General features: G+C 39.3%; 1 protein-coding gene across 1 annotated transcript in view; it reads right to left on the reverse strand.

Moving 5' to 3' along the window:
* The window catches only part of BAHCC1 (BAH domain and coiled-coil containing 1), an 85,696-nt gene extending 80,988 nt beyond the window's left edge, over window positions 1-4,708 (reverse strand). Inside the window, exon 1 of the mRNA XM_072403492.1 lies at window positions 4,416-4,708. The gene's annotated coding sequence lies outside the window, so the exon portion shown is untranslated. The remainder of the gene's footprint in view (window positions 1-4,415) is intronic.
* Between the last annotated feature and the right edge of the window lie 18,548 nt (window positions 4,709-23,256).

A 23,256-nucleotide genomic window follows, 5' to 3' on the forward strand; every position in this document is an offset into this window, starting at 1 on the left:
CCATTCGCAAATTCTCCTATCCATGTAGAGTCATTATCAATTTTTCACCCATGATTCACACAACTCATTTATTTCAAATCAGGTTCCATTAGAAACGTGTAACTTAGGTGAAAACATTGATAAATAGATCCTACAATTTGTTCTCTCTGCACACAATTCCAATCTATAGGTAAAATATCCTACACACATTCCTCATCCAGAGACTATTATGCAAATCTGGAGTCAAGTGACATTTCAGTGTCACCACATCAGGTCCCAGACTAAAACGATGCAATGTCATTAGAAATACCCAAATCTCTTAATAGACAGCCAAACATTTCAACTCTGATGGACAAACAGAGAAAAGAGGCTTCCTTAGCATGTGATTGTCCTTATCTGCACACCCAGCACACAGACACACTGGCAGTGTGCTCACAGTGAAGGGTGAAGGGCCATTAGACAATAGAAGCTGGCCAGTGATAACAGTGAATAATCATAGCACAAACTGCTATCAGCTGGGGAAGGACTGGAGGCTCCACAGATAGACCACCAAGGTTTGGAAACCAATGCAAGAAAAAACAAATGTCTATTCAATCCAATAAGCATGGCTGATATTTCCCAGGTAAATGCAAAACCAATTTATTCCCTAGCCTACACCTTGATAGAAATGGTGACTGGCCCCTCTGTGTGTATTACAGGGGGCCACCCTGAGCTCCTATTCAGGGCAAGGAAGGGCAAGTTGATCTGAAATGACACATCACTGTCAGAGAGACTGGAATCTCTGTAGGATCCTCAAACTGCATTGGATGAATATTTTATGGTGTGAGGAAGTGTGTGTACTGCATTTATATACAGGACAGGGCCAATGAGCAAAAAATAATGCAGATTCTGCTTGGAGAGCAGGGATAAATAAAATACACACAATATTATATATATATATATATATATATATATATATATATATATATAAAATATTTTTTATCCAAGCCGAAAACATGCAAAAATCAACCGAAGGAGGATAATACGGTAATGAGAGAGCTGCTGTGTACAATACAATACGGTACTGACATTAGCCATTCAAAAAAATCTAATTAAAAAAAAAAAAAAGTTTAATATATGTAAAAGAAAAAAAGTGGCTGTAGTAAACTCTACTGTATACGTTGGTGACACTAAGGCTCATTGTAAAATAACAAAAATAATGAGTGGCTAGGAAAGCAGGAGATCGTTGCCTTGTTAATTTAATACTGAGAGCCATAGGTGCCAAAAATATACACAAATGGCAATATAAAAAAAATTAAAATTAACAAAACTTGTAAAAATGCCAAGTGTGCAACAAAACACATCTACAATTATAAATGAATAAAAGGTTTTCTCAGTAGCTAAGAAAGGGGAAAGGAACTAATTAAATACCATTGCATTAAAAAATGCAGCCTGATTTGGTCTAGAAAGGAAATTTTCAGCTAAAAAAAAACTATTCTAAAAGATAAAATAAAAGCTTCTTTTATAGCACATCTAATGATATTCATTAGGCCTGAAATGGGTTTGGTAAGATTGGCAATGTGCAGTCAGGAAAGTAAATTAAGAGATGCTTTAGCTTTGTACACATTATGTAAAAAAAATTATGCTATACATTTCTTAAAATCATACCTAGAAATGTTCAAGATGGGCAAAATCTGTCCCTCTATAATAATAGAGAACTGGAATTATCCAAGCAGGACAGATAATACAGGAGTGCCATGGGTTAAGCAAAAGCTACTAAAATATATTATTACTGCTACATAGAAATTACTATTACAACATGCTAATTATACTATGTATAATGAAAAATTAAAAACAAGCCATAAGTTAAAAAAATATATAAATAAATGTAAATTAAAAAAAATACCTCGAGTAAATCAGAGTTGGTTTAATCCAAAAAGCAGCTAAATTTGGCTACCCAAGATCACAGATCCCTCTCCTTCCATTTTACAAAGCGCAGATCCCAGATTTACTGTATTCCCAATTACTGACCTGTTTATAGAATCCATTGTGCTAATCAGCAGGTTTTTTTTAATTTCAATATTATTCTCATTTTACTATTCAGGATCCTTGTTTTACAAATCCAATGTGATTGAAAAAAAAAGTAAAATGAATGGGGTGCTTTAAATCATTTGTTTGACTTAAAACAAGTCTAGCCTTTGTAAAAAACCTTCCCAGGACAAGCTGAGAGATAAAAGGATAGAAGAAAGATGGATCCAACCCATGATGATGAGAAGTCTGGGTCCAATGAGTTATTATAACAGATTTAGGGGGCCATAGAGTGTCCAGAGGTTGAGTTGGGGTCCAAGGCTTGTAAAGGAGAATATAAAAAGACTAAAAAGGGCTAAATAGTGGGCAGTTGTTGGGTTTAGGCTTGGTGTAGGTCCAAGGTGAACCAGAGAAGGTAGCAAATGTCCAGGCTTAGAAGGTCCAAGTCCAACTTTTTGGGTATTCAAACAAAATCCACATTTATAACCTTGACAGACCAACTAGTCCACCATTGGCAATCCCTCAGGCTTGGCCATCCATCCACAGCTCCAAGTTAATCCTTCTTCTTTCCAAAAAAAAAATCATTGTTTAAATTCCTTTATCCGGAAACCTCCTTTGTCAAGAAGACTGGGTGACCAAACAGCTCTGTACCCCAGGGAAAAAAATGTGAAAGAGAAAAAAAAATAAGGCTTTCCTGTGGTTCTGTGTGAATCCAAATCACTCTGCTATATCCTAGGAATCCAAAGACACCAAGATATCCTTCAAAAATGTCTCCCTGGGTCTTCCATCCATGAAGGGGGCCACGTCATAGAAAAACATTCATGTGGCACTGGGGATGTTATTTTAAGGGGGTCAAAATTACAGAAAAAGATAATAAAATCATAGAAATAAAAGAAAAATAGCTCTGGTGATCCATTGTGTAGTGAAACAAAAATGAAAGATGCATTGGTGTAGGGAAAAAAATGCAAATATTTGCAGAGCAGAAATAATAGGATATGAATATAAATCACACAACATTATTAATAATCAAATATGGAACTCATTTAGAAAAAATGGAACACAACACACACACACACAAAATACACATTACACACACACACAATGATCCCATTGCATATTAAATCTGGTCTATAGATTCTATGCACTCACAGCACACAATATACTAATTAGGGAACATTTATAGATCACTAATGTACACAAAACACACAAACAAGCTCTCACATACACACAACACAACTTAAAATACAATCCCAGGCATACAATATCCTAATTAGCATAATATTTTTTTAAACCACATAGGTATACAAAACACACAATGTTTCCATATATTACATACAATCCCATGCATGCAATATCTTAATTAGCACAATATTTTGTGTTTTTTTTGTTTTAAATCACATAGGTATACAAAACACACAATACAAATGTTTCTATATATTACATACAATCCCATGCATGCAATATCTTAATTAGCACAATATTTTTTATTAAATCACATAGGTATACAAAACACACAATACAAATGTTTCTATAGATTACATACAATCCCTCCATACAACCCCACTGCATGCCAGATTGAAGTTTTAATTAAAACAATATTTTCCTATCATTAAATAGTTTGCTATAATACAACATTGCTTAAATTGAGGGGGGGGGGTTAGGTGTGTGTTGGGGGGGTCTTATAAGGATCCTTATTACAAGGCAGCTAAAAACAGAGCAGAATGGTAGAAAATGGAGCTTTTTTTCCTTTTCTTTGATCTAAAACACTAAATTTAACACAACACGCCCCCATCCTGTCTCCCCATGGTCACAGATCTGCTCCTATTTTTAATGTGATCTTAAAATAAATAAAAAAAAAGATAAAATGTAAATAAATTATTTTATTGCTACAATGTATTATTTTTTATTCGGGGATCTGAAAGCGGCGAATGTCCCCAGGACAGAATTAATAAACATTGTGCAGATCGAATCCTGGATGTAAATGTATTTTATATTTATTTCATCCTTTTTATAAATATAAGGATCGTTTTATATTTTCCCGATCGCATTGTACATTTCCCGAGTTAATATTTCCCCAGCCGATCTCTTTGTGGTGTGTTAAACAAATACAATTAAAAATACCCGTCCCTCTCTCTTTTCTTTTTTTCACCCGTTTTATATTTTTTTCCCCGATTGATCTGTGAGATTTAGGACTTTTTTTTTATTTTTTGATCGATAGTGCTGTCAGCAGGATAGTTATTCATTTTAAATATGCTGGAAAAAAGTGAATTTTGGATTTTATAGGGTTGATGGGAATTTAGGATTTTTTTTTTAAATAAAAAAGGGGATTTATTTTTTTTTATTTTAATTTTTTTTTTATTTAAGGAAAGGTAAATGCAAATAGTGAGGGGTGTAAATGTTGTATGGAGGCTGCAGGGAGCTGTACTTACTGTGAGTGCAGTGGGTGCAGGGCGGCTGGGCGCAGTGCTCTCCCCGGGCTCTGCATGCAGTGACTGGTCCGGGCTCTTCCGGCCTGAGCCTCTCTGCAGCCCCCCCTCTCCTCCTCCTCTCCCTTCCCCCCTCCTCCCTAAGCAGCCCCCCTCTCCTGCATACTAATGAGCCGCTGCCAGTCAGCCAGCCTCACACGGTTTTCTCATTGGCTGCCAGGCGGGGAGCTCGTGCCGTTCTCCGGGAGTAAACAGGCCCGGCTATTGGCCAGCGCCTTGGCTGCGAGCTGTCAATCATCACCGAGGGGGAGGGAGCTGCCAATCATCTGGAATGTGAGAAGAATAAGGAGGGGCGGGCCGAGAGGCGGGGCTTAAGCTGCCAATCAGAGACGCGGGGTGGGCGTGTCGGTGGCCCAGCACAAAGGCGCCTAATTCAAGTGTGCGGGGGAGTGTGGCGGAGGAACTGAGGGGAGAAGGGGGAGGGGTAGAGAGGGGAAAGGGTCAGGGGATGGGGTTATATGGGGGTGAGGGAAGGATCAAAAGACTGGGAGGTGCAGGCTGAGCCGAGGAAAAGCAGGAAACTTTAATAAGTGCTACTCAAATGGATGAGTGTCACTCAACAGGAGCCAGCATCACTCAGCAATATTGGGGGGGGGGTCACTGGCCAATGTCAGGCCTCAGATGGACTGGGGTCAAATGGCTGACATGTCTGATCATTACATGGAATAATGAATGGGCCCAGGCTGCAACTGCACTACAAGTCCCAGCAGGCTGCATCTGCAAATTGGGAAATAATGGGTTAACCATCAGAATGTAGAACTACAAGTCTCAGCAGGCTGTATTTGTAGTCTGGGAAGGAATGGGTTAACTATCACAAAACTTTAGAACTACAAGTCCCACCAGGCTACATCTGAATATTGAGAAGGAATGGGTTAAACATCTCAAAAATGTAGAACTACAAGTCCCAGCAGGCTGCCACTGCAGTTTAGAAAGGAATAGGTTAACTATCACAGAATATACAACTACAAGTCTCAGCTTGCTGCCTCTGCAGTTTGGAAAGGAATGGGTTAACTATCTTTAAATGTAGAACTACAAGTCCCAGCAGGCTCCATCTGCAGTTTAGAAGGGAATGGGTTAACTATCACAGAATATAAGACTACAAGTCTCAGCTTGCTGCCCCTGCAGTTTGGAAAGGAATGGGTTAACTATCTTTAAATGTAGAACTACAAGTCCCAGCAGGCTGCCTCTGCAAATTGGGAAGGAATGGGTTAACCGGAAAAAGGATGCAGGACTACAAGTCCCAGCAGGCTGTATTTGTAGTCTGGGAAAGAAGAGGTTAAAAATCATAGAATGTAGGACTACAAGTACCAGCAGGCTGAATCTGTAGCTTGGAAAAAAAAAATGAGTTAACATCACAGAATATAGAACTATAAGTCTCAGCTTGCTGCCTCTGCAGTTTGGAAAGGAATGGGTTAACTATCTCAAAATGTAGAACTACAAGTCCCAGCAGGCTGCCTCTGCAAATTGGGAAGGAATGGGTTAACCAGCCAAGGGTGTAGAACTGTAAGTACCAGCAGGCTAAATCTGTAGCCTGGAAGGAATGAGTTAGCATCATAGAATATAGAACTACAAGTCTAAGCAGGCTGCATCTGCAGCTTTGAAAGGAATGGGTTAACCAGCACAGGATGTAGAACTACAAGTCCCAGCAGGCTGTATCTGCATCTTGGGAAGGAATGGGTTAACCAGCACAGGATGTAGAACTACAAGTCCCAGCAGGCTGTATCTGCATGATGGGGTGGAATGGGTTAACCAGCACAGGATGTAGAACTACAAGTCCCAGCAGGCTGTATCTACATCTTGGGAAGGAATGGGTTAACCAGCACAGGATGTAGAACTACAAGTCCCAGCAGGCTGTATCTACATCTTGGGGTGGAATGGGTTAACCAGCACAGGATGTAGAACTACAAGTCCCAGCAGGCTGTATCTGCATCTTGGGGTGGAATGGGTTAACCAGCACAGGATGTAGAACTAGCAGTCCAGTGCCAGCTGGCAAAACACCAGGGCTCTTCTCGTACCCTGCCTTTGTCTTTCCTGTGCTGCTGAGACTTGTAGTCCCACAAATGCAGAGGATATGACTTCTCTGTGGGGGCTGGTTGTAAAGAAAATTTGCACAATTTTTCTTTTTTGGGGCAATTTCTTCATTTTTTTTCCCTCTAACACACCTTGGTGAAATTACTCATAGCCATCAATCAAATTTTCCCATCACCCCATGCTGATAATTAAGGGGTAAAATGAGGGGGGTATGTTTAAAAAAAAAGCTAACATCGCTTGCTGGAACTTGCAGTTCTACAGAACTGTACGTGTGTTATCGCCCCATTATTCTGTCTGTGCTCCAGGGATATAGCCAGCTGGGACTTGTAGTCCCACAGGAGGGGGGGGGGGGGGTGATCCATTCTGCCCAATGATCTGTATCTGGATAACTATCTGTGGCTAGCAGATGAATAATAGATGCTGTATAGATATTAGCCTGGGGGGTTTATTAGTGCAGGGAGGTGGAATTATTAGGATTTTTTTGTGTTCTCCTTCAGTGACACACCGAGGTGTTTATTGATAAATGTCAGTGAGGATTAGAGAATCAGAACCACAGATCACAGACCCTGGGGAGTACCAAGAGGCAAAACCAGAATATTCAAATGTATCAAGGAAGAAGCAAAGATCCTAATTATTTTAATGGCTACAATTTTTTTTTATCCTTTCTTCTCTTTTAATGTCCATAAATTCCTCTTTGAAGCAAACCGCTTCCCTTAAATACATATAATTATACCTTAGAATATTAAATTGTCATATTGCTATAAATAGACATTTAGGTGGCAGGTAAGAGAGAGAATTTTATATTATTCATGCAAATATATGTTAGAATGTTACATTGTTACATATTATTACATTGGTGGAAAATCTAATTATTTTTTCTTAATTTATTTTTAAAAAAAGGCAAATGTGTGATATTAAATAATTATTAAATTAATATTAAATTAAAATTACTATATATCAATATAAATCCATTTTTTAAAAGTGAAAAAATATGAAGCTTTTTTCTATTTATTTTTTAATTAATAAATATTAAAAATTGCTAATGATAGAATTTAAGTTGCAAAACAACTACAATTTAAATAAATACAAAATAAATAAATCTAATCTTATTTTTCCAAAGCATTCTACAAAAATCAAGGCAAACCCTCCATATATTTCAGCAACTTCTAAAGGTGTCCATTTCTAAAGCAGTGAATCTGACATTCACTGGTAGAGAGTCTTCAGGGCCAGGTGTTGCGATGGCAGCAATGTATTCTCCTCAAGGGAATTCTTCAGTCAATGTCAGATTCACTGCTTTAGAAATAGACCCTTTTGGGTGAATTCCGAGTTGTTGAAAAATATGGAGTGTTGGCCCTTTATTAAAAGGTTAAAAATGGGAAAAAAATGGAAAGTTTGCCTTTTATACAAAAGTATCAAAAAAGCTAAAAGTAATAAAAAAGCTAAAAGTAAATTGTCAAAATCATAAAAAGGGTTAAAATAAATATTGATAATATATATATATAATAAAAAATATTGCTGGGCAAAATCTCAAGGGGTTAAAAAGAAAACAAAATCCAAGTGCTATTTTATAAAACTTAAAAATGCTTATAATACTATTTATTTCATATGCAAATGTACAGCTCTCGAGGGGGGGGAAATTCTTATTCATATATTTCCAACTCCATTGTAAAAAAATCAAGAGTTTATGCCAGGGGTAAATTCTCAGAATTACTGCCAATTGCAGGGATTGCCTTTCAAAAAGAAAAAAAAAAAAAATTTTGGATTTTTTTAATGATAACTTGTGGCCTGTAATATGCCAGTGTGTTTTTGGGTGGAGAAAAGCAGATTTTTTTTTAAAAAAAGCACACATAATAGAAAATGTCCTACTTCTCTGGAAGAAAGGGGGAATTCTGTATAATGCAGATCAGCTGCAGACAGGAATATTTACTATTTCCAAGCTGAATAGGCCTTTCACACCCAAAAATGGGAATTTCCATGATCAAGTGGTTGCTCTGTTCTTGGTGTTGCTAGTGGCAGAATGTCAGGAAATGCAGTAATTAAATTTAAAAGAAAAAAAAATTGTTTTATCCATAAAAAAAAAAGTTAACAAAAAACTATCTGGAACTTGAAGAGTTAATGCCCAGTCTGCCTCAGCCCCCCCTTAGACGTCTGTGATTGGCTGGCAAGTCGCCAGCCAGCTGTCAATCACCGATTGTAAACAAGGCGCTGATTGGCTGCTGGCCAGTCCGCACTGGGCTGCCTGAAAAAAGCAATTACTAGGCCTGGCTGTTTCCAGACTCCCCCGGCTGTTCGATGAAAGGAGATAAGCTGGGGCCGGTTTTCAGGCTCCCCCTTCATAGACAGACCCCCCAATGGCCCCAGAGCAAAGAAGAGAGCAAAGTGTGAGGGCTTCAAAGGGAAACGATGCATTTACTATTAGAGAAGGCTAAAAATAATGCAGGGCATTGTAGGGGGGCTTGTGTGTATCTCTTGTGCATGGGGAAAGCTCTTTACAACAATAGATTTGATTGCAAGCTTGCAGGGGGGCAGGATTAGGGGTTGCATCCCCCTTTCCCCCCAAATAAAGTGTGCAGAGGACTTATTTGGTGCAGAAACCTAGCTGCGATCTAAGGCGAGGACTGATCCTACAGCTACAACCTCTTCCCTGCTTCCAGGGCGATGATCACAATCAAGGATTCACACCCAGGTATGGAAAATCCAGGACAGGAGCTTAGCTGACAACATTAAAAAATGGAATACCTTTCCTGAAACACTTTGATGCCCATTCAGAATATCTAAGCTTCTTCAGGGCCATCTCAGTGGGCCAGGGTTTGCAACAATGTTTGTAGTATGCAATACAATCTTCAATGCAAATTGTTATTTTGTATGTAAAACGTGCAATAGAAAATTGAAAAAAAGGTCTGCAGGAAAGACAAAGTTTGGTCTAAATCTTTAGAGGGAATTCAGGGACAATTAGCAAAAATGTAGCACTTTTGGGTTTATAGGAGCCAATATCCAGCCATTATTTTTTATGTGATTCCCCAGGGGTGATGAATAGAGTTTATAATGTAGAATGGATGGAAAGAAGCAAAAGCTGTTTGTAAACTTCCCAGGAATAATTCTCCAATTGCCTATACATTAATGAAAAAGCAAACTTGGCTATGGAATTGTAAGAGCTAAGCCTAATGTAAGTAGTAAGTGACATTTAGAAAATTATATACTTAAGAGAGTACGATTGAAAAAATATTGGGTGGAAAGAGTTAATTTTCCTTGCAGGAAAAAAAATATAAGGGGGGGGGGGGGGGTGTATTGAAGGCTTGTAAATTGTTTGAATAAATGATGGCTTATGTTACTCTAATTATGTACCTGATTTTTTTTTTTCAATGTATGTACTTTTTGTAATTCTAATAAAGAATTCTCTTTTAAAAAAAATCTTGTTTCGTATTATTTTTGTGTGCTGGAATAGTTTAAATGAAAATGACTTTTCAGTATTGCAGAGAACAAAGGATGTGGGTTGGGGAGAATTCTAGGTTAAATATTGACAAATCCATGCAGATCACAATTTAAAATATTTATAAAAATGACAAAATAGATTGTATGTGGTTGATTCTATTAATATAGATAATATTTCTATTTCTTCTATTAGTAAAATAATGATATTTTATTAATGCTTTACAAAAATGATTCAAGGGCGTCCGTATTAATTTTGTTGCACACTTGCTTGTTCTGAATGGGTTGGCACTGATAATTTGCTAAGTGTAATATATATACACGTGAATGTGATATATTACTAGAATGATCTATGCCTTGCTCCTGCGAGAGGGAGTCCTCAGGGACTTAATACAATGTTAAAATGAGCAGATTAGTCCATAATGTCGCTCGCTTCAAGGGAAAAACCAGATGTTTAATGTGCAAGCATCAAGGCTTGTTTGATTTCACAAACATGCGTGTATATATAACATGTGTGTATGTGTACACGAGATGTCTGAAATTAGGACACGTCCCTGGGAGGTAGAAGCAGAGGTGCTTTTGTTGGAGTCTGGAAATCCCAAATCTGGGCCTTTGCCCTTAAATGCACAATGACCGTTTTAACACTAAACTTCAATTTATATTTTACCATTTGTGTTGCAGATAATAAATACACATATGCCTTTTAATCTGGACTGGCCAGCAAAATATATACAGCTGATATTTTTAAAAAATATAATTTATGCAATGCAAATATTTTGTATAAAATGAAAGCTTTGTTTATAATGTGTGGGCTCGGGTGTAGAGATGTGGGTCAAGTATTGAATTCAGGCCCAAAGCAGTGCCTAGTGGGGGTAGTACACAATACAAGGCAAAAAAAAAAAAAAAATACTGAAAACTCTTAAATTTAATTTTTAATTGCAACTAAGTCAATTGTACTTGTATCAGATGTATGTTGCAGCCTTAAGGTCAAAGCCCACCCAACCACCCACTGGAAGGCTGAATGTCCACCATGAGTTTTAATTTAACCTGAATACAAATGTAAAAGTAAACATGATGATGTAATAGAATAATATCTTCTTGGGGTCTCAAAACAATGGCAGACTGGCAGTTATGAAGGGCCAGAAAAACAACATAGACATTCCTATAGAAGTTCAGACTTCTTTATCCTTGACCATACAATCAGAACACAATGCTGAAAATCGACCTACGTACATTTAGCTGTAGTCTTCCATTAGTGCCTGTTTCAGGGCCAAAGCAGCTCAGTCTAAGCTATTATAGAATTCCCATATACCCCCTCCTCCTTCTCACAACTTCAAGTCTTCCATCCTAAATTACTCAGTTTATTGTTACCATGTACATGTTTAAACCACAGATATTTAATAGGAACAAACTTTGGCTACAGCAGAAGGTCTGACTTTGAAGGTATTGACAGGCTGACCTACTAGTCTCTCTCGCTTTCCTTTTTATTTTTTATTTTATTTTATTTTGGCTAAACGTTGTAAATCTCAGAGACTATCTTCTCAACGGGTTAATATGATTTATTTACAAATACCGCTGACATTTTAAAGGAATTAATTCCCAAGCAGTTGCAGCTGAATAACTCTGGTGAAGTTCAGGATTATGGGAATAATCCTCTAGACGCTTTTTTTTTTTTTTTTTGCAGACAAGGGTAAAATAGGAAATACATGTCACCTATGCAGTGTAAAAATGATGAAATATTTACTGACAATGTATTAAAATAAAATACATTTTTATTTTATATATACATTTAATTTGTACAGACAGGCCGCATATTTGCCAGTATTTTACATTTGAAGCAGCTTACACTTTAAGACCGTACAAATGTAATTCACACACATACTACAGACAGTTCTTAGAAGATGACAATTTACCTAGATTGTAAGCTCTTTGGGGCAGGGTCCTCTCCTGTGTCAATGTCTGTCATTTGCAACCCCTATTTAATGTACAGCGATGTGTAATATGTTGGTGCTATATAAATCCTGTTTAGTAATAATAATTATTAATAATAACTGATATGCTGTTGGTGTAAAAGTGTCACTGTCACAGTGTAAATATTATACAAAATCCACTACTTTTTATTATATTTCATTAAAAAAAAAGTTTTGCGCATACGTGTATAGTAAAATTCTAATACATTCTCACCTTCACTTTTGCACCAAAATTTTTTTGGAACGCCATCAAATATGGAATTTGTATGTTACCCCCATTTTTTGCCCAGGTTATAGCATATGGCTATAGGTGATTATATAAAGTCATAACTCATTGATTTTCACATGCGTTCTGATCACCAGTCCAATAAAGTGATCAGGTTAATGGGAATCTAAAGTAAACTCAACAAAACACTGATGTAAGTGACCAATTTTTATGGTGTTTGATTGGACATGCCAGTAGATATTAATTGAGAGTACACAAGTTGTGCCGTGTGTATGAATATTGGGAAAATCCAATTGGGAGCTCCTATTCGTTGGTGCATGGTTCTGTGGTTTCCCCTATCCCTACCTGTAATGATTGGAGGGACAGAATATCATATATGTGTATACAATGGTAGTTGTAGGACTGACAACCGTGCAATTTCAATTGATAAATTGAAAAGACTGGTTGGTCAACGGCAAATAGGCAATAGATCAGCACATGTGTGATATGCCTAATGGGCTCCGCTATATCTGCATATAAGAACACTTGATGGTAGCTCTTTGGGGGCTGGGACCAATGTGAATTCTTTACTGTTCTATAATATACATTGGTTTATTTATTTATATATATTAAGAATATATTTTGTATACTAATATTATTACACAGTATTTATATAGCACCAACATATTATGCAGCTCTGTACATAGTCCATAGCTGTCTCTCAAAGGAGCTCACAATCTAATGTCCCTACCATAGTCATATGTCATTACCAGGGCCTAAGGTCATTTTTTGGGGGAAGCCCAATTAACCTAACTGCATGTTTTTGGAATTTGGGAGGAAACCCACGCAAACTCCATGCAGATAGTGCCCTGGCTGGGATTCGAACCTGCGACCTAGTGCTGCAAAGGCCAGAGTGCTGCCAATGTGTTATATGTAAAAAGTATAATAATAAATTCATATACAGTATGCAAATTATATTATTCATATTTTTTCATATCTCATCAGCACACGTCAATTCATTTCATTCATTTATGAGCAATATAAGCATTCCATCACTATTTATATTAAAGACAGGCCTGCCTAGGGATCTCATTCATATTTTGCTAATCCCAAAATTATCAGGGGATCTTTCTTCCCTAAGAGAAGCTTCAGCACATTCCTAACTTGGAATTGTCCTTTGGAATGAGCTCTTTATCAATTTTTATCAGCCATTCTCGCTGCCAGCCACTATAGATTGCACAGATGAAGGACAACTTATATTAGTACGAGCTGTCATTAGAGGAAAGGTGTCGTCATTCCATAGGGGATAAAAAGTTTCTATGCATTTTTGTTTTTGTTGTATTGATTGAATAAAGAATAATTTGATTGGAGGTGGTAGTGGGGGCTCCAGGGTGATCAAAAACGGAACTGAACACAGCAGTTGGAATTGAAGCAGCAATAAACTATCCCCAAGGTGTAAGAATTATCACTATAAAAAGGCATTATGGACGTGAACAGATTTTTTGTTTTACAGAACCAGTCCTACAATATAGACATTTATGTGTGTCTGTGTTCTACAAGACAATATGGCTGTAGACACCTGACATATATGCTGAGCCTTTTTGGGCACCCAAGTCCAAACCATTAATAAGAAGACATCTCTGATGACCTCGTTCCTCTGATGACCTACTAATGACTTCCTCACTCATAACCTCATCACACGTACGGCTCCAAGACTTTTCTAAAGTCTTCAAATCTCTGGAATGGTCTTCCTCGTTCTATTCGTCTTGCTTCTACTTTCTGCTCATTTAAAAGAGCACTCAAAACCCATTTTTTCACACTTGCTTACTCGTCTTCTTCTGTCTCTGTCACTACTTCCCACCACTACATATCTTCCCTCCTATTGTGTGTTTATTCCCCTACCTCCTAGATTGTAAGCTTTTCAGGGCAGGGTCCTCTCCTCCTCCTGTGTCACTGTCTGTATCTGCCTGTCATTTGCAACCCCTATTTAATGTACAGCACTGCGTAATATGTTGGCGCTATAAAAATCCTGTTTATTAATAATAATAATAATAATAATAATAAAAATCCCCGCGCACATTTTTGCTCTTCTTATCTTGGCAGGCTTTGCATTATGTTTGTGGGAATTAGTGCCCAACCATCCAAAAGAACATTTGTGAGGTCAGGTACTAATGTTGGATGAGAAGACCTGGCTTATTATCAGAATTCATATTCATCCCGAAGGTGTTCAGTAAGGTTGAGGTGAAAGCTCTGTGCAGGCCACCCGAGTTCCTTCACATGAAACCCATCAACCTTTGTCTTAATGGAGGTGGCTTTATGTACAGGGACACGTAATGCCGGAATAGAAGAGGGACTTCCTCAAACTGTTACATTGTATAAAATGCTTTGTATGCTAAAGGATTAAGTGAACCCTGTACTAAAAACACCTGGACGCAATATTTAAAAGGGCAGCCCTATAGCAGGTATGATGTCTATTTATATATATATATATATATATGTGCACACATACATACACTGATCAACCAAAACATTACAAACCAATGACAGAAGACGTGAACAAAAAATGACTATCGCATTACAATGACTCCTGTCAAGGGCTGAGATATATTAGGTAGCAAGTGAATAGTCACTTCTTAAAGGTAATGTGTTGGAAGCAGTTAAAATGGGCATAAGGATCTGAGTGACTTGCTGCCTGTCTGGGCCAAAAAAACACAGAAGAGCTACTGTAGCATATATTGGCACGAAACGTAATGCCGGCCATGAGAGAAAGTTGTCAGAACACACAGTGCATCGTACTGTAACTTGTTGTGTACGGAGGTGCATAGCCCCAAACGCAAGCTGAGCCCGGCGGAAAGTGCCTACAATAGAACATCAGAACTGGACCATGGAGCAAAAACAGAAAGTAGCCTGGATCAATCATGATTTCTTATAAATTGTGTGGTTCGGGTCTTGTGTATTGTTGACCTGGGGCAGAAATGGCACCAAGGTGCATTATGTGGTGCAGAACGCTAACAACTTGGTGCAAGGACACCTTCAGATGTCTGGCGGAGTCCATGCCTTGTGGAGTCAGAGCTATTGAGTGGTTTTAATGTTTGGGATGATCAATGTGTATATATATATATATTGTACACTCATGGAGGACACCTGGTGCATGTATGATATTTTGGGCATAGTGGTGCCTGAACAGCCTTTGCAATACCAAGGTAGCTGGGGGCAATAGGCCTTTGCATGCATGGAGTTTATCCCTTCTCCATGTATATGTGTTATCTGATTGCTTCCATTTCCTTAGAATGACCCCAGAAAGTGTATGTCAGTGAATAATGTCAGTCAATGAATATAGAACCACACTCAAGACTTTAGAGTGTAAGCTCCTTTGGAGCAAACGCCGTTGTGAATGTCTCTGTGTACTCTGTAAGGAGCGGTGTGATTTGTCTGCAGGAAATAAAATACATTCATTAAAGCTGACACAATATGAATATATTGTACAATCTCCGAACATATACTTCCTCTATCGGCAGCAGGTTGTTACACGCTCCAAGACTGAATTACTCAGAAGCGCAATTACACATTTCACGTATCTTCCAAACGTGGTATACCGAGGTGCATTTATTTCATTAACACAAGGTAACAATATCAAACTGCTGTCATATAAAAAAAAATACAAAAAAGTTTAAACTCCGCATATTTTGTTAATTTTTCCAAGGCTAAGAGCAATGTGTAAAAGGAGGGAACTTTGAGCAGTCATTTAAAAGGCCAGCAATATCAAGGAGCTTATTTGGTGACAATATTTTGTGGATGCAGAAAGATTATTCCTGATAATTTGTGCAAGAACATTTCTTCCAAATGGCACCAATTTGGGCACTATTTCTCCTATTTACACCAACAATAAGATCAAGGACAGGGCAATATCCATTCCAATTACTCCAATAACAGGGCACTATTCTTCCCAATGGCACCAATGATGGGGTATTATTGTTCCAAATGGCACAAATTATTTCGTGTTATTTCTCCCACTTACATCAACAATGAGATCAAGAATAGGGCAATATTGATTCCAATAATGGGGCAATATTCTTCCTAATGGCACCAATGATGGGGCACTATTCTATGATGGGGCACTATTCTTCCCAATGGCACCAATGATGGGGTACTATTCTTCCCAATAGGACCAATGATGGAGCACTATTCTTCCCAATAGGACCAATGATGAGGTACTATTCTTCCCAATAGCACCAATGATGGGGTACTTTTCTTCCCAATGGCACCAATGATGAGGTACTTTTCTTCCAATGGCACTAATGACGGGGTACTATGCTTCCCAATGACCCCAATGATAGAGTACTATTCTTCTCAATAGCACCAAAAATGAAGCATTTTTTTCTCCCATTTTCACCCTCAATGGAGCAACGTTCCCAGTGACAGCAACAATAGAGCACTAATGCTTTCACTAACATCAATGATGGGGCATTATTCCACCAACAGACAAGAATAAGGGGACACTATTTCTCATTTTGACATCACCAATGGGGCACTATTCCTCCCATTGACATTAATGATGGGGCATTATTCCTCTCACGAACACTGTTGGAGTGGAAACAGAAAGCTATGGTAACACCTACATGTAATGCTGAACCTGTATGATTCCTAAAACTGAAATCCAGGGCCAGTCATTTCTGAAAGAAAAAGCTAGATGATGTTGGATATCTTCTAGTCAGATACGGTGGGTTCTATCTGACTTGCTACAGTTTCTAATGTACATTATAAGAAGCTCACAGTGTGCAGTGAAATCAGAGTAAGCCATTTCAATCCAGAAAAGGAGCCGGTACAACTTTGCAAAACTGAAAGCTGGAGGGCTGATTGAAAGTACCCTGACCAGTCCCTTGCCTGCTAAAATTCAGGTGGTCACATTGTATTTTCTCATTTCCATGCACTGTGGGTAAATTACATGCCTGGCATCTGGGGCAGACAAGCCCTTCCTGACTTCAGCAATATCTAAGCAGGATGAAACCAATCACCGATACATAATCTATTCCAAGATGTGACCCGGGAGCCTCCCAGGCCTCTGTGCCCTGCTGTCTGTTTCCTGGTCTATTTCCCCACAGATAGCATTGTGTACCCGTCCGTCCTTCCTGGCCGACTATGCTGACCACATCTACAATACCTATATATATTGTACAGGAATCCGCTGCAGCCAAATTCCCTTCCACTTACAGCACAGATAATACTGGCAGGGTAAATATTTACACTCTCCAGGCCACTGCCAGAATCTTTACTGCACAACTTCCACTAAACTTCCCTTTTAAAAGAAAACGCTGTCGCCAGAAAAGTGATTGTAGAATGCATGTAACTGTTTTACGAGCCATTATGTCATTTGATGTGGATTTTTCAACCACTTATCGTGTCTGCATGAGCAAAATTGCTGGCATGTCACAATACACAGCAACAATAATATTAAAAGCCATTCAGCTCCAGTCCAGTGACTTTGTCTAGGATGAGATGATGTCATGAGTCTGCTGCAGGCAGGAGGAAGCATTTTCTCAATCACTCCAAATGATCAGATTGCAACATTATAACTAGAGTTCTTCTTTATACGAAGAATAATGGCCCGGAAACCTGTACCTTTGCAACTGCAGCGCCCACGTTTTTACTATTTATTGCACCAGACATGACATATGGAATATTACAAACCAGCTTCTTGTTTCTGGGTCTCTGCTGCAAAATCACTCTTCTGGGGTACCCAGAATCGCGTCTCTGATTTAGCCAATTCATTCACTATCAAGCACAAACATAGTCAAGTGGAATGCAACAATCTAGAATCCATAGATGACATATTCACAGGGCAGGAGGGGAGATAGGTTGCCTAGATCTATTTGATTCTTCTTGCTGCATTTAAAAACCCCATTACTGCTGCAGCAGGAGAAGTCTCACTCTTCAAGCCAGTGGCGGACTTAACCAACAGGTAGCCCCTATGCAAAACTGACTTGAGGCCCTTCTGCTGAACTGACCTGGGGCCCCTGTTGGCTGGGAAAGGTTTGGGTGGCAGTGGCACCTATGTCAACCCTGCATCCAGTTTTTTTTTCTGTTATACAAAATAGGAAAAATGATGACTAAGTGTCCCATTTATAAAGATGGCAATTGGCTCGCTCACCTGCAAAGTGTTGGTATTTCTGCAGAAGTAACGGCACCATTTTGCCAGATCACACTCATCACTTTGATGGCAGACACCATCCTATACCATGGAGGTCAGGAGTGTTTGTTTCAGCCATCGCGATTGCAACTTTTGCTGCGCTTAACAATCATGGCTGCAGTTGCATTTTTGGCACTTTCAGTTACTCAATTCAAATTAATTTGTAAATAGGGAACTGTGACCAAATCACTGGTTGCCCCCATACAAAATCTGCTCACCCATGACAAAATAAACGATATTTTAAGAAAAGGAGAACAAAGTTAGAGAATTGTCATTTCTATATAAATAAAAATGTGAGCTGGGAACTCAAAGGAAGATCTTGCTTGCAGAAACTTGGAGACATATAAAGGGTTACTTGAGGTTTTAATTTGATGGCATTGGTTTGGAAGGAAGGGACCCCTAATGCAGTGAGAAATGGAGGATTTGCCCCCTAGCGTGGTACAAAGTGACCGTCTCTACTTCCTACTGACCAAGACCAAGACCACACCGGTCCATGCCAATCAAACTGCTGCACATAAACATATATTCAGATAGTTGGCACATGGCACTCCCATGCATGACTTAGCACCACCTCCAAGGAGTTGTCACCTTGATATGAGTCAGAATCATATGACTCAGTCAGGAATCTAGAGAAATGTAGGTCCAGATGAGGTTGTGATGGAGGGGCAAAGCGGCCCCCCAATACAGAGGCCATACCATTGCATGGGCATTTTATATTTCTAGCAGCAGAGCCTTTTGCAATAATTTTTGTTTTTTTAGTAACTTTAACAAGTATTCCCAAAAAAGATTTTGGACAATTCTGGTTGCTGTGGGTAACACCTCCCCTTCCCCTTTTTCACATTTTAGAACACCAGGCCCAGTGTTAGGTTACATACACATAATTCTGCTTTGTAGAGGGTCAGACTCTATGGACTCCCGAACGCTCACGCAGTCATAAAACCACAAAGACAAAACGAGGTGATTGAACCAATTTGGGGTTCTCCTCGTCCTCCTGGGGGTATTAAAGAGTTATCACTCGCAGCGGGAGGCCAAATCCAAATACAGATGTTAAATATATCCGATGGAATATAAATTATATAAGTCAGGAAGGCCGGCTTCCAGTTAAATCAGCCCAGGGGAACCCCTGCTTTAGAACTGAAGTGTGATTTGGCATTAAATGGATGCACAAGGGAAACCCAATGAAAGTGCTGGCAGTAGCGGGGAATTAGGTATTTTGTGTCAGGATTTGAGGCTGGTTGGAGGACGGCCTTCTCTGGAGGGATGAAGAATTAGGATTTGGCTATTTACAGAGCAGCCACTGGCACCTCTACGGTTTCAGCCTCGATCTTTGTTCTGCAGCTCGCTTAGATGCGCAAATCAGTTTCCGATTAGCCAAAAGGGCTGGCGTGTCCAGCACAGAATTTACAAGTTTGCTTATAGAGGAACACAGCAATGCATCTGATTGGTTGCAGGCTACTTATGTAGGGTAGGCAAGCTTGGATCTATGGTCTATACAAGCTGGGCAGATGAGATTATTCACATTCAAGGAAATTAAGCAAGCAAAAGAAATAAATATTCCAAAAGAGATCTACTTTATCTCTTAGGATGATTGTGAAGGGTGCCCAAAAGTCAACCGGGGCACTTAGACACACCCCTTTTATTTCTGCACAGGTCACATGTGCTAAGGGGTGTGGCTGCTACTCAGCTCTGCCACCATAAAGCACTGCAGTGTGAGATTGCATTGGGGTAAAAAACAAGCACTTTTTATTCAATTTGGAATAGGGTATGATAGGGTTAATACCCATTTCAGGTTTTTAGATTCTTTCTTTTTGTTCTGGTCACTAGGACAGAAAGTAATGACTAAATCCAACATTTTGGAGTGAAATCTTCCAATGAGTATTTCGGTCTCTTTAGAAAGACTTCTTCTCACCTCTTTTTATGTTTAAAGAACAGGAAGTGAAGGGAAATCTGTATGATGATATACAGACCAAAATTGGGGTCTTAGCCCTTCTCCTTATTCAAAGCAATGACAATAAAAGACATTGGCCCGTATTTATAAAAGTTCCCCAAGGCTGGAGAGAATACACTTTCATCAGTGAAGCTGGGTAATACAGAAAACCTGGAATGGATTTCCTAAAAGCTATTAGCTATTTGTTAGTGAATGTTTTCAATTCTGGACCAGATCCATTCCAGGTTTTCTGTATTACCCAGCTTCACTGATGAAAGTGTATTCTCGCCAGCCTTGGGGAACTTTAATAAATCAGGGCAATTGGCTTCACACAATAGTGGCTGAAGTCTAAAATAGGTACAAAACTGATTTGCCCCCACTCCACCCCACCACACTGGCTTTGCATACTTTCTAACCCTTGCACAGCCTAGTGGTGGCATGGGGTATTGCAATCTGTATCTGTTACCCATGTGAAGGATTTTTGTACTGAAACAATATAAAGCTCCCATTGTTGACCTCCCCATCTAACATTGAACTAACTGTTATTCTGATTTATTGGCTTCAATACTTAGGTGCCCAGGTGATAATTTTGGAGTTCCTGAGTCCCAGCTCCATTCTGAATGGCATTTTAAAATGGTATACCATTAATGCACAACCTTGAAAGCCATTTTATATAGAATCGGCTGTTGGAAGTCTTGGCTCCCGGACAACTGGGCGTTGTTCTGTCGCTCCTAGGGGGCCGGTCCTTGTATCCTGGGCTCTTAGGAGGTGGGCTGAATGGGAATGAATGTCATTGAACCCAGAATACAACCCGTGCAAGATCACACAGAATAGTGAGTCTGCAAGGGACAGCACTAAAAGGAAAGCATTGCAACAGGACCTGCTTAATAATCGTTTTTATCAGCCAACTATTTTTTAAAGGAGAGTTGGGCTTTAATCCCAAACAGATTTGCTGATCTTTCCTGCAGAGACAAGATTAACACATTAATTGACTTTGGATAGCCAGGCGGACTGGGTGACGGTTTGAATGTCTAAGGGCTCGTTTAGGTTTCATGAGATTCCCCTATCTGGTGAATCTTCTGGGACGGATGGGATGGATTATTTTATCCGACTGACATAGATGATTATTTAGGCTTTACACAGCCCACGCACATAAGGGAGCAGCCAGACTGCGCATGTTCAATCCATCTGGCAGACGATCTTGTTAGTGGCCAACAGCTGCCTAGTCAACCATGGTCATTGCAGGATAAATATATATGTCTATATCCTGGGCAGACCCCAGGGCCGGGTGTCGGGGGGTATTGTATTGTGAACTCCAAGTTCTAGTTTAATAGAACGGAGCAGCTGCCTTTTTTTCTTTTTGCTGTTAGTTGTGTCTGACGCATGCACTGGAGGAGTCTTCAGCTGCCTTTTGAATATCTGAGGGGAGCTTCAAAGTGGAGCTGCTTCTTTGTTCAATGTGTATGTCAGCATATATCTGCAATCAATGTTCCCTATGTTTTACATTTTACAAATGCTGCAAGTACAGAAAAATACTTGTTATTGTTGGAGAACTCCAATGAGCTAAGAACATGTTTGCTGCACTGAAATCCCAAGTAGCATTGTCAGCCCATCCTGCTATAGGGCTGCACCATTCCACTAACGCTCGTTTCCTCTATTCATGCATTGATTTCTATCTATCCATAAAACCAATGCTGCTGATCTGACGGAGATACACTTCTGGGGGAATTCTATTCTACTAACAAAGGAACTGATGCAAGAACTTTGCAAACTTTGTGTTGACACCACTAGTAGTAATAAAGGCTGGAAAAAGTAAAGCAACAAGGAAGCACTGTAACATGCTTTAAAGCTGGGGTGGGGTAGTTTTGGGGCTACATTGGGCAATGCCTATACAAGTATATTAATGCTTTAGCACAGGGTTCCTCCAGAGGCCCTCAGGTCAGTTTACCTCACACCAATGATCTTTTTGGCTATCTGTAAGGGTGACATACTTTCCAATGGCAAGCAATGTATGAGGAATTCTTCCCATTGACCACCATGCTAATATACTGTGAGCTGTGGATATAGGAATTAGAGGCAGGGTTCCCTGTAGAAATTAAAGTTATTTCAATGGTTACCCCATGATAAAATGGGGAATACTGCTGTAGCATGTCTCCTGTAGGGCTGCACAGGCATCTGGCTGCAAAATCCAAAGGCACTTCTGCATTCTAGAAAATAATTAAAGAGCTCCAGGTATGGATGTGTTTGTCACTCTTTCCATGCATTGGTGCCTGAATTGTTAATCAATGTTGGGTGAATCCTGGATGTGACAGTTCCAATTCTGACTGCAATGTTCATTCCATCTATCAGAAATCTGTGAATAGCCCAGTATATAATTTGCTGTATATAAGTTCTCGGCCAAGTCCCCGATCCTTTTCATCTTGTACAGAAGAGCGGCCTCCACAATCCTAATGATTACTGCAATGTTAACATTCCTGTCATCTATCTTCTTTTTTTCTAAATCTGTAGTTTTTTATTTCACACTTGAATAATCAAAGATCCTACATCTTCAACCGGAAATTCATAAATCTTTTTGGGTCCATTCAGATCGGTTTGGTGAGTGAAAGTGCGGTGATTCACCCGGTGATGTGCGTCGGGTTAAGGCAGCGTATTTAAATCGAGACCACAATTTACACTTTAGGGGACATGCTGTTTTTTTTTTTTTCTAGCACAGCACCCCACAATGAACAGATGGTTTGCATTTGTGCATTGCAGGGCGTGCTAAAATGCATTTGTGTTGTGGTGCCCTGGCTAGGCAAATTTGGTGCCAATCCACATTAAAGTCGCTGGTGCATTGCACTACCATAAATGGGACTGCGACGGGTCACAATTTGTTGCATGCAATGTTATACTTTTCAGAGTTCAGACATCACAGCCTATATATTAGTTTGAGCACAGTTTTTGGATATTCTAAGTTACACCATTCGAAGCAACATTGAGAGATAGTCACTGACATATGTGCCCCACACCTTCCTGTTGACCCATACCTGTGATGG

This window comes from Pyxicephalus adspersus, chromosome 3 (genome assembly GCF_032062135.1).
Source record: "Pyxicephalus adspersus chromosome 3, UCB_Pads_2.0, whole genome shotgun sequence".
Lineage (NCBI taxonomy): Eukaryota > Metazoa > Chordata > Amphibia > Anura > Pyxicephalidae > Pyxicephalus > Pyxicephalus adspersus.